General features: G+C 51.8%; 1 long non-coding RNA gene across 1 annotated transcript in view; it reads left to right on the forward strand.

The window, feature by feature from the left end:
• Nucleotides 1-11,667, forward strand: part of LOC132028581 (uncharacterized) — a 41,107-nt gene that overhangs the window by 12,835 nt on the left and 16,605 nt on the right. The gene's annotated exons all lie outside the window — the stretch shown is intronic.

Raw genomic sequence — 11,667 nt, forward strand, 5'->3', positions numbered from 1 at the left:
GACACTCAACTGCCTGAGCCACCCAGGCCTCTGAGGGCTCCATTTTAGATATCAGTCCCTCACTGTGGACTTCATGCAGGAGTGTCTGATTCTACCCTACCCCCACACAAAGTTTTATTGTTTTGAGAGACCTCAGTACAGTGTAAAACTCTAGAATACAGGTTGCTTTTCCTTTTTGCCTTTTATTTAGTTCATAGAATAGCAGCAACAATAGTAGTTACAGCCTTTTGCCTGTTTACAGCACTGTTCTCAAGGAGGTCATCATATAATCTTTGTAACAGTCCCAAGCGGTGGGTTATTTTATTGTCTGCAGTGTTGAGGTGAGGAAACGGAGCCCCAGAGAGGTTAAGGGAGTTGCCTCTTCCTTAGATGGACTGTGCCCGATGCAGCAGGCTTCACCCCTGGTGACATGGTGCACTTGTGTTCAGAGGAGCTGGACCTTGCGGAGCACAGGAGTGGAGGGCCCTCCTCCTGCCCTGTGAGCTGAGCCAGCAGTTTGCTGGGGGCCAAGGGACCCACAGAGGCAGACCAGTGAGTGGACCCTGGCAGTATGTGTGGCCTGCCCAGGTCTTCTGTGCCAGACTTACCTGGCTCCCCTCCTCCAGGAAGCAGTAACTTTCCTGTCGATTCCTACGGAAAGCCTTCCCAGCTTGCGGCAGGAAGCTCACGGCTGCTTGCTGTCAGGCTGCAGCTCTTCTGGTTTTGAGAGGCTGGTACTGCTCCCCGAGTCTTCCCACTGCTGGACTCAGTGGCTTTTTCATCATTTGCTCAAAGGTGACTTGTATGTCCAGGCTGAGATCCTGATTGGAAAGGCGACACCCTTTCTAGAGATGCCCTTGGAATGTAAAGGCTTTCTGGAGCTGAAGAAGGAAACAGAGCCCTCTGCCCACCAGACCCCCACCCTGCCCGCCTGCACTGGAGCACCCACTGTCCTTCTAGGGATGTCCCTGGATATGTGTGTGTGGCACAGAGAGCTTTCTCCTTGGGGTCCCAAGCATCTGACCCTTTTCAGAGGGACCCATAAGGCCATAAATTGGGAGTAGCCTGGGAAAGATTTCACTTTCCTTAGGGAAGAATTGCCATTAGACTTTTTTTTTGCAGTGTTTTGGTTCCCTCTGAGCTTTTCCATTTACCCTTGAAATGACTCCCTTTGGTAGCCTATGATTCTTGTAGCCTGATGGATTTTAGAGACAGTATGAGATTGTATTTGACTTCTTAATGGGGAAAATGGATTTTTGCCTTTGGGTGGGATGTGTATCACGGGTAGTTTTATGAAGCCTCACCACCCCCCCCCCCGCCACAAAACCTGTCCAGTTTCCCCGGGCAGCCACAGGTAACCACGGACTGATGAGGGCTGTGGGCAAGATGCCCTGTGCCTGTAGATTCCCAAGGAAAGGGAAGGTTCCCAAGAGGCCTGTCTGGGGAAGCTGTCTTCTGTGGGGTCCACTCTCCCTGGGTTAGCCAGCCTCTGGACCCTGGGCTCCCTCTACTCCCTTGACTCCGCAGGTCTCCTTCTGGTCAGCCTGATCCCCTTTGGGGTAAAGTGCCTGGTTCCCATTCCAAGGACTGTTATCAGCCACTGCAGGAAAGTTGAGGCTAAGCAAGGGCTCGGGAAGGGTTTGAGCTGACAGGAGGAGGAGTGACTCCCTTCCTTAAGAGCTTAAAACTGATAGGGCCTTCATATTTTTTCTTAGTAATGCTCTACTGTTGCTTCAGAGAACATCCAGCTAACTCTCTACCTGCAGCTCACTTGGGGCGTGCCAAGGAGAACTAGATGCCTCTCCTAGCCCATTTCTGAGCCCCTTGTTTATTCTTCAGACAGACTCTCCTACCAAGTGAAAACTGCCCTCAGAACCTCCCTACCAGCTTTATATTAGGCCTGTGTTGCTTCCGGGGCTCAACAGTTAGGGAGTTCTGCCTTCTGACCTTCTGATCTCTTGTCTTGGGAGGATTAACAGCAGCTCACATATACTGAGTACTTGCTGTATACCAGGCTTCGGCCTGTGTGGATTAACTCATTAAGTCCCTGAAGAACTTGGTGAGGGTATGGGTGCTGTTAGGATCCCTATTTTGTAGGTGAGGAGCCTGAGCCTGGGAGAGGTGGCCCCACCCTCTCGGTGGCACCCAGTATGGACCCCAGAATATCCAAGTCTAGAGCCCCCTCTCCTCCTCTCTCTTGGGTCCCTTGGCCAGCTAGTAGGCCCAGGAGCAGTCTCTTGGTGCTGCTTCAGCTTTGATCTGGGGAAGGGGCTCTTGTTGATGATGGTGGCGGAGCTGCAAGAGGGTTGAGAGTGCTGGACTTTCCGAAGGAGCTGAGATGCTCCCATTCCCCACACTTGGTGGTGCAGTGAATAAACACACGGGATGGGGAGCAGAAGCCTTCTGTCATTCCCCACAAGTTGGTGGCTCCCCATGTGGCCACTCTATTTCCAAGGCTAATAAGTCCACTTAGTTTCCCACTTCAGGGTTTTCATTGCAAGGATTAGCCGCCTTTTCTGGAAATGGAAATGGAAATTTTCTGGCAGTGCAAAGGTGGTTGGTCATGTTAGGACTTTTTTTGATTGGGCTTCAGTAGCAAGCTAGCTAGAGCTCACCCGTTGACCACAGAAGGAAGCTGGTTTCCTAGACTCCAGCCCTGTCTGCAGGCCGTCAGAGTCCTAGTCACAGCCCTACAGACCAGGCCACCCCCTCCATCTCCCTTTCTCCACTGGGGACGTCTCTGGCCTCACATTCACTAACTGTCACATATCAGTGGGTGAGGACCCCTTACCCTCAATGAGGGTTAGTGATGGCATGTGGCAGGGTTACAGAGCAGAGGGGATGGTCTCAGATGACTAAGCTACACTTCTTTCCAGATATATAAGCATGGCCATGGTTGCTCTGAGCTGGTGGGCAGGGAACTAGGAAGAGTGGACTGTCCTTACCAGTGAGGTCTGTCTTGAATTACCTCCGCACATTCATTGAGGATGGTCATCTATTCCATCCCTGACCTCAGACCTCACTTTGTCCTTACCAGGGCTCTAACCTGAGGTTCAGTCAGGTGAAAACATAGCTCTTTTACTTTTGTACAATTAAGCCTCACTCTGGAAGAGGAAACAGCCGAGGGTGCTTTGTATAAATAGATCGGCTAGGACTGTTAATGAGTAACATAGAAATCTCGTACATGTAGAAGCCAGTTATGGTCTGTATACCTAAGATAAAAACATACTTTGTGTTCAGTAAAAACGATATGGCAGTGTTTACCTTGTTACAAAATGCAGCCAGTCCTATTTGAATGAGACTCCTGAGGCCACCTCTCAGTGTGAGTCAGAGCGGCCTGGCCGATAACAGGACAGCCTGTGCCTGTCTGTGCCTTGGCTTTAACTGGTGGGACCCAACAGCCACCTCCTTGACGATCTCTGCCCTTTTGGGCAAGTTCCAAAGAGCCAGCTCCCTTCAGAGTATCCTACCTCTCCATTTTTTTCTGTAACCCAGTGCCTGAAAACCAGGAAAATAATAATTTTTCTGATTTCTGTTTAGCTCCCCAAATCATGAGGACATTGTTTTATATTCAAGAGCCAGGGGCAATGGGAGTTTGTGGTCTCTGATCTCTCGCTCTCTCTCCCCCCTTGCTTTGTTTCTGCGATTCCCTGGTTCCAAGCATCTTTCCTTCTGCTCAGCAGGGGATGAAATAACAGATCAGGCATGAACCACCTTCCCTGCCATCCCCTCCTTGGGGAAGGGAGGAAGGGCAGAGGGAGAGACTCTGTCAAGCAGACTCTGCTGAGCGGGGAGCCTGCCGCAGGGACACAGGGCTCCCTCCCACAACCCATGAGATCGTGGCCTGAGCTCAAACCAGGAGTCGGATGCTTAGCCGACTGAGCCCCCCAGGTGTTGTTGATCCATTCCTCCATCAAGGGACACTGGGGTGCTTCTACTCTGGCTGTTGTGAATATGCTGCTAAAAGCATGGATGCACAGACACCTGTTGGTGTTCAGGATTTCAGTTCTTATAAAGCGCAAGGAGCCAGATGTCTTTGAAGGTCAGTTTCTGATAAATTGCCCTGAGGGTGAGGCTTGCAGTCCAAAAGTGAGCTTTACTCACCATCTAATTTTAGACTCCAACTTAAGCACCACTGGTTACTTGTAACATCATGCTTCATTTGATATTTGATAGGCTTTTGCAGTGTATTACGATTCCAGCCTTGCATATTACCTCATCATCTACACTTAGTCAGCCACTACTTTGTGATTGTGGAGGCTCCTTGTCACTTGCTGGTGGGTGCCGGGGCTAGGCAGTGCACCTTATTCTAGCTGGCTTGCTCCTGGCGTGCCAACTCTCTGAGTCTTCCCCCCACTGCTGATCCAAGTTGTGTTGGCCTTTTGACCTTGTCCCTAGATCTGGCTCCATCTTGGGACCTAAAACCCTGAACCCACGGATGACAACTGAGGCTGTTGAGACCTCCTGTCTTCCCCCATGACAGCTTTGTGAGGCATAGTATTCTCCCCAATGTTTGCTGGTTCTCATCATTTGTTTCTATTTCATCCAGTTGTTGTTGTTCTTCTTCTTTTAATATTTTATTTCTTTGTCAGAGCGAGAAAGCACAAGCAGAGGAGCAACAGGCAGAGGGAGAAGCAGAGTCTCTGATAAGCAAGGACCCTGGTGTGGGACCCGATCCTAGGACCCTAGGATCATGACCTGAGCCGAAGATAGATGCTTAATGGACTGAGCCACCCAGGTGTCTAATCTCATCCAGTTCTTGTACAGCATTTAGCATTATTAGATTTATATGTAAGTTTTTTCCTCCAAAAGTGCGATATTTTTCTGAAATACCTTGGCATTTGGTGTTGCCACGAGGACTGGTCTTCCCCTACACCAGTTTAGACCTTGTCCTGGGGGCCTTGGCAGCGGGTGAGGTGCACACACCTGGAGGGTGATGGGCTTTGCTGGATTCAGCTGTCCTGTCATGGATCTCTCTCCTAGAGGAGACTTCCTTAGGCCAGTGTGCCTCTGCATTTGCCAGACCTGTTCAGTTAGGGAGTAGAGATGGTTGGGTGTGAAATTCTTTTCTGGATGCCTGTATGGTTATTCTCTTAATTAATTTCTTATTAGAAATTCCCCAGATCCACAGATGAGCCAACTTACAGCTCTTCTGCATGGTCAAGGATACTATGAATTAACCAGTGCCCAGGGCAGGCTCTGAGCCCATGACCCAATGAGAGTGTGGGCTGTGCAGCCAGCTCTTGTAAAATGAGGCCAGGACCCTGCCTCTGCCCGCGTGAGCCTCCTGTCCTTGGCTGGAAGGTTCTTGGTGCTGCGTGTTAAGGGAAACTGCATGCTCCTCATTCCCATCCCTCGTCCTGCGTGGCCTTCCTGTGCGGCAGGCCCTGCGGGGGACACTGCATTGGGAAGGCCCGTTCCCAGCACTTGAGGAACTTGCACTTGAAGAAGACTCAGTCTAGGTAGGGCATTCAGAAAACCCAACGATAAAGCAGCCATTTCTGAGAAATTCCCGTGTTCTTGTTCTGTTTCACTGACAAGAGGGAAAATGGAAAGATGGTTGACATACTATGGGAAAGTCTCCTGTTCTTTCCTCAAGCTGTTCTGGGCACTCAACACGGACTGTTGGGGAGCCTTCCCTTTTCATCCAAACACTTGCCTGGGGTCTGTCTCTGCTGTCTTCTTAAGCACTGCTTGATATTTCCGAGGCTGTTTTCGGATGACTGTAATGGTAGTGAGAGAGATCTTTGCTGGGCTGGGTCAGGAACGCCCCTCAGAACCCCAGGTAGTGGGGACCACGCACCTTGGTGATGCATGGTCTGCTACTTTTGTCTCCTGCTCTTCTCAGGGCTGACTGTTAGCTTCTCCTGCTGTTCTGGTTCATACTCCCAGGAGAGGAGAGGATCAAGCCGAAGCTTATTGCTAATGCATTTTCATCTCTTTGGGGTCTCATTACAGATAACACTATGAATCCTGGTTTTTTTGCAGGTGAGGACACTGAGGTTCCGAGAGGCAAGGGGAGGGCTGAGTCATCAGGGCAAGCCACCCTGGGGCCCAAACCAAGAAGGAAGGAGGGAGCATACATGAGTCTAGGTTAGCTGAGTTGAGAAAAGGCAACAGTATTTCCAAGGATGGTGGCTATTTAGTCCCCTGATGGTCGCCTTATTTGGGTTTGTTTCAGATGCTGGAGGATGAAGGGCCAGGTTTGCCAAATCAGATTCTTCTTAGCGTCGGAGAGAGAGGGGTGGGGTATGGAGGAAGAGCCATTCACACAGTAACCCAACCTCAAGCTTGGTCTTTGGCCTAAACGCTGGGAGGGGCCCGGCTGATGAATCAGGCAGCTATTCCTGGAGCTGACATTAGAAGGAGAGGGGACACTCTTCTGCCCTGGGGCAGGCGAGCCATTCCTAGGGCAGGGAGAGAAGAAAGAGGTGGTTCATGGAGTGCACACACAGATCCCAGAGGCGGGCTGTTTGTCCGGGAGGGCTGACAGCTGGCAGGTGCCTAAAAACACACAGTGGGGTTTCCTGCTGCAATGGGTGGCCACAGAGCCCTGGGTGCCTGGGCCTTTCATTCAGTGGGATGGGCTGTCACTAGGCCTGTGCCTGCCAGTCAGGATACAGGTGTCTCTGGCCCTTGGATTATAGCCCCCATGCTGCTTTTCCATTTGTCGCCATGCTAGCCACGTCATCCTTCCGTCCCAGACTCAACCTACAGCTCCCTGCCCCCGGAAGCTGCTCTGTCCTGGGCCCTCCTGAGTTTCTCAGAGGCCTCCTTCCCAAAGATGTGATCTTGGGATGTGATCCCAACGATGTGACCCTGACTCTGGGCTCTGCTGCCACGTGGTTGGTTGAGGCCAGAAGAGGAGTGATGGGGACTATGTATGTGTGTGGGGCTGGGGTGAGGGCAGGGCCTTGAGCTGCTGGCAGATCCCCCTCCAGCAGGGGCCTGCTAGAAATGGGGCATGGTTCTGTTCATTCACCCCCTGCCCTTGGAGTGGATTTGGGCCATGCCCCTCTCTTGGACCGGATTTGGGCCATGCCTCTCTCTTGGACCTGATGGTGAAGAGCCAGCTTATCTTAGGACCCTTTGCTCCCAGGTAAGCCTGTGATTCTGCCTCCCAGCCTCTTCTTTCTAAGGCTTCTGCCCAGAGTCAGTGAGAGCCCCCTCCTCTCTTCCTATGTAGAGCTGTCTGCCAGAGGCCCGCTCATTCTGGGGAGGGGTCTGCCTGCCGGGCCATGGTCATTTGAATAATAGTGATAACATTACGGAACATTGATTGAAAGCCTCATAGTTCACTGATTTTCCCAGCAAGCTGTGGGTTGTAGACTACCAGTGTTCCTCCTGTATTATAGCAGTGGTAACTGAGACTAGAGAGGCTGTCACCTGCCCAAGGTTATATGGCCAGTACGTAGATGAGCCTATATTTAAATCCAATTTGATAATGTTTTATTAAAAATCTCTGTTCTTAAATCTTAATTGTGGTGCCTCCCACTAAACTGGAACAGGGTGTCTTTGGGAATTGTGACCTGGATTGGAGTAACAGTATCAGGTAGGGAGGGTTCCTTCTGGGCTTCTCTCTGAACTTCCCATCTCCAGAATCTGGTTATAACCCTACTACCCACCACCCACACCCACACGCAGAGGCTCTCACACACTCACTCTCTGTCTTCCTGCTGAACCTGTTTCCTGGGAAGAGATGCTAGAACAGCTGGGGCCAGCTGTGAGGAGGAGGCGGGGAGCTGGGGTGGAGCTGAGCACATAGCTAGTGCCCCCTGGACCTCCTGCAGAGGTACACTTGTCCTCAGCGGGGGTGAGGGAGGTGGGGGGCGGGTGTTGGGTTCCGGGCAGCTGCCCCTTGGCCCTCCGTGGGTGCCCGCCTCCTCATAGCAAACCTGTCCTTACCCAGCTTTCCAGAGACCAGAGTTCTGTAGTCCCCACATATGTGCTTGGTGTCTGAAACCCAGAGGAAACGCAGCCCAGAGAATGAACACTTTTCTTTGGATTATCAGTTACTAACACTAGCATGTGCCTGGAATGGGGTTCCCTGCCTCACAGAGAGGAAGGACGGGCCCACCTCCCACACAGCACCCCAAGGTCTCTGGAAAGAGACTGTGGTGTAGGAGGCTGACTGAGTCAATGCAGGGCGAGTCTGATGAGCAGCCTTCCCTGTGGGGGCAGACAGGTCTGATCTGGGTCTTGCAGAAGCACTGAAGGTACTGGACGCCTTCAGCCAGGGTGGGTAGCAGGGCTCTGCACACGAGTGGATGCAGACCCCTGGGATCTATGCAGGCTGACTGAGCAGTCCCAGAGCCTTGGGGAAAGTGTTTCAGGAGGAGGAACCTATCCGCTCTGTTTTCGAGGCAGAGGAGGGGCAGAGGTAGAGGAAGAGAGACAGACTCTAAAGCAGGCTCCATGCCCAACATGGAGCCCAGTGCAGAGCTTGATCTTGCAACCCTGAAATCATGACCTGAGCAGAAATTAAGATTCAAACACTTAACTGACTGAGCCCCCCAGGCGTCTAAGGCCTGAGTGTTTTGAGCAAAGGAGTGACGTGATGGGCATTTAAGTGCAGAGCAGTGGGCGTGTGCTACATGAGAAGTCAGGAAACACATGTGAGTGCTACCTTCTAGCTGATCTTGGACAGACCGTGTAGACTTCTCTTGAGCAGTTGCCTCCTCTGTAACATGGGACCACAGTGGATTTTTTGCTTGTGTAAGCGCAGGGCTGTATAGACCTCAGTCCGGAGATGAAGACAGGGATGGTGAGGGCGGAGTCCAGGAGTGTTGGGCAGGTGCCTTGGCTGAGGTGGCATCCAGCCTATGTTGCTGCAATCCAGGCTGGTGTTGGAGGGGCTCCAAAGGAGAGTGAGAGCAGAAGTGTGGCGGGGATATTTGCAAGATGGAGAGGACGGGCCTAATGACCTTGTTGCCGGTGTCGAGAGGGCCAAGGGGTGCGGTGGGCTCTATTTTAGTGTCCACTGAGTAGGCACTGAAGTTCCTGACGACACTGCTGAGGTGATGGGCAGGCAGGGGCGTGGTGAATAGAGGAGTTCTGCTGAGGAAGCCAGAGGAGAAAGAGCATGATGGTCGCCTTCAGGGTTAAGCAAAGAGCAGAGCCACGGGAGTGGTCAGGAGACCTGAAGATGGCCCTCGGAAGACTGGAGTCCTCCGTCTGTGCACAGGCAGGGACTGACTGTTCCCTCTTGCCTGGTGCCCTCTTTCTCTAGGCCTGGACTCAGTTGGGCTTTTGACACCTACCCAAACCTAAACCCAGACTTGAAGGGGAACAACAGAAGAGGCTGGGGTTGGTCTGCTGATTTCTGAAAAGCCACCTGCTGATGTTGCTAGAGGGGCAGGTGGGGACCAGGCGTGGGGCTCAGCCTTAGAATTATACCCCTTTGGGAGTATTCTCCGGTGTCCAAGCCACTGAGAGAGAGTGGGGAGCTGTGATTGGAATCTGCAGCTCACCAGGTTTGCCCAGACCTGAGAGTCAGAAAGGCCTGAGAGGAGTCAGAATTACCTTGAAGCCATATCTCATAGGTGGGACTTGGGGACACAGGGGCCAGGTCAGGCTGTGAGAGGAGCAGGAATAACTGGGGGTTGGGTGGGGTGGCCGTGTCCAAGTAACAGTAACACAGGGACAGCAGTCCAGGGCTGAGGCCGGGCCACCAGGGAGCCCAGGTCGGTCAGTGACAGCTGCCCCCAAAGACCCAGGAGCTAGCAGTTGTGGCAGAGGCTAGAAGGGGTGCGAGGTGTGCTGAAACTGGACGGGCCCTCCCTCCTGCCGGGGGTGACAGGAGCCGGCAGTGACAGTCTAGAAGTGTGTGGCTTTGGAATCAGATAAGCCTGGATTGAGGAAAATGTAAAATACAAAGTAAAATCCTCCACCCCTTGTCATACCTTGACCTTGTTTCTTGTATTCTTTCCGACACTTGTTTGTGCATGTGTGTGTATTCTCTTCTTTGTACAGATCAGAGTGTGCGCATGTACCTTGGTTAATTTGTTGGCAACATGGAGGAATCATCTAGTTCTTTTTAATGGCTATTTCCTTTCTGTCTTCCAGTATGCATTGGTTTAGCTCGTCTCTCCATTGGACACTGAGGTGGTGGTCCGGGGTCATTTTGTTACCAAAGCATTCACACATATCTGAACGCTGAGACCATTGCTTCTGTAGGAAAAATCCTAGCTGTGGATTTTGTGGGTCAAAAATTGTATGCACCCCCGCCCCACTCTCTTTCAAACAGGTTCTGCCAGTTCACACTTATGATAGTGTTTCTGAGATACGAATGATGAGGGCAACATGGAGCTGTTGTGAGGATTCAATGAGAACGTGGAAAGCTTTGAGCCGGCGCCTGTGCCACCAGGCTGCACGGCAGGGCTCACTAGAGCCGGATCGTTTGGACAAGCACCAGATGAGGTGCTGGGGTGGGTTTCGCTGTAGCTTGGGGAAGGGGAGGTGGCAGGAAACCGTGGTCTGACAGCTGCTGAGCAGATGTCCTCTGCATTCGCACATCTAAGAAACATTTCATGAGTTCCTGATGTATGCCGGACATTGGAGTGGAGATGGAGCCTCAAAGCAGCCAGGCGTGGTTCCCCCTCTCATGGAGCCCACTCTCCAGGGTCTCCGTGGCCAGTGCTGCATGCCACCTACATAGGATGCTGCTGCTCACAGAGTCCCCTCTGATCAGGTCTCTTTCTCCCCCGCCCCGCCCCGCCCCGCCCCTCAGTGTACGTGATGGAACGGGAAAGGAAGATGGACACCGGGTGTCAGGCAGCCCTGGCCGCATGCTGGGCCGCCCTCTGCTGCTGCTGCCTCCTGGACACCTTGGACTGAGCAGCCGGGCCCCAAGTGCTCCCTCCGGTCCTGCTGCCTTCTGTTGCTGCAATAAACAATTAGTGCTGGACCATTCCATTTTTTTCTTTGTTTGAAAAAGATTGCATCTACAGATGTTTACATTTTAGCACCTATGATAGGTGTGAAGTGGCATCTCACCATCCTTTTAAAAGATTTTATTTATTTATTTGACAGAGAGATCACAAGTAGGCAGAGAGGCAGGCAGAGAGAGAGGGGGAAGCAGGCTCCCTGCTGAGCAGAGAGCCTGATGCGGGGCTCCATCCCAGGACCCTGAGATTGTGACCTGAGCTGAAGGCAGAGGCTTTAACCCACTGAGCCGCCCAGGTGCCCCTCACTATCCTTCTAACGCACTGACTCAGCAATTCTGTACATGAGGCATTGCTCACCACAAAAAGTATGTTCACCATCTGTCACCATACAGCATTATTACATCATTATGGACTGTATACCCCATGCTGTACTTCTCATCTCTGCCACTAACAACTGGAAGTTTGTACCGCTTCATGCGTTTCTTTCAGCCATCCTCCCACCCACTTGCCGTCTGGCCACCAGGTGTTGTCTATTTCAGGCTGTTTTTTTATTTCACTCAGCATCATCCATTTCTCCCAAATGACCAGACCTCAGTCGTTCTTTTTTAGGGCTGAGTAATGCACCTGTGTGTGTGTGTGTGTGTGTGTGTGTGTGTGTGTGTGTGTCTTACATGTGCCACATCTTTATCCGTTCATCTGTGGAGGGACCCTTGGGTTGCTCTCATATCTTGGCTATGATAAGGCTGCAATAAACACAAAGTAGTGTTTTTGTTTCTTTGGGTAAATACCCAGTGGTAGAATT

The sequence above is a fragment of the Mustela nigripes genome, chromosome 12, assembly GCF_022355385.1.
Source record: "Mustela nigripes isolate SB6536 chromosome 12, MUSNIG.SB6536, whole genome shotgun sequence".
Classification (NCBI taxonomy): domain Eukaryota; kingdom Metazoa; phylum Chordata; class Mammalia; order Carnivora; family Mustelidae; genus Mustela; species Mustela nigripes.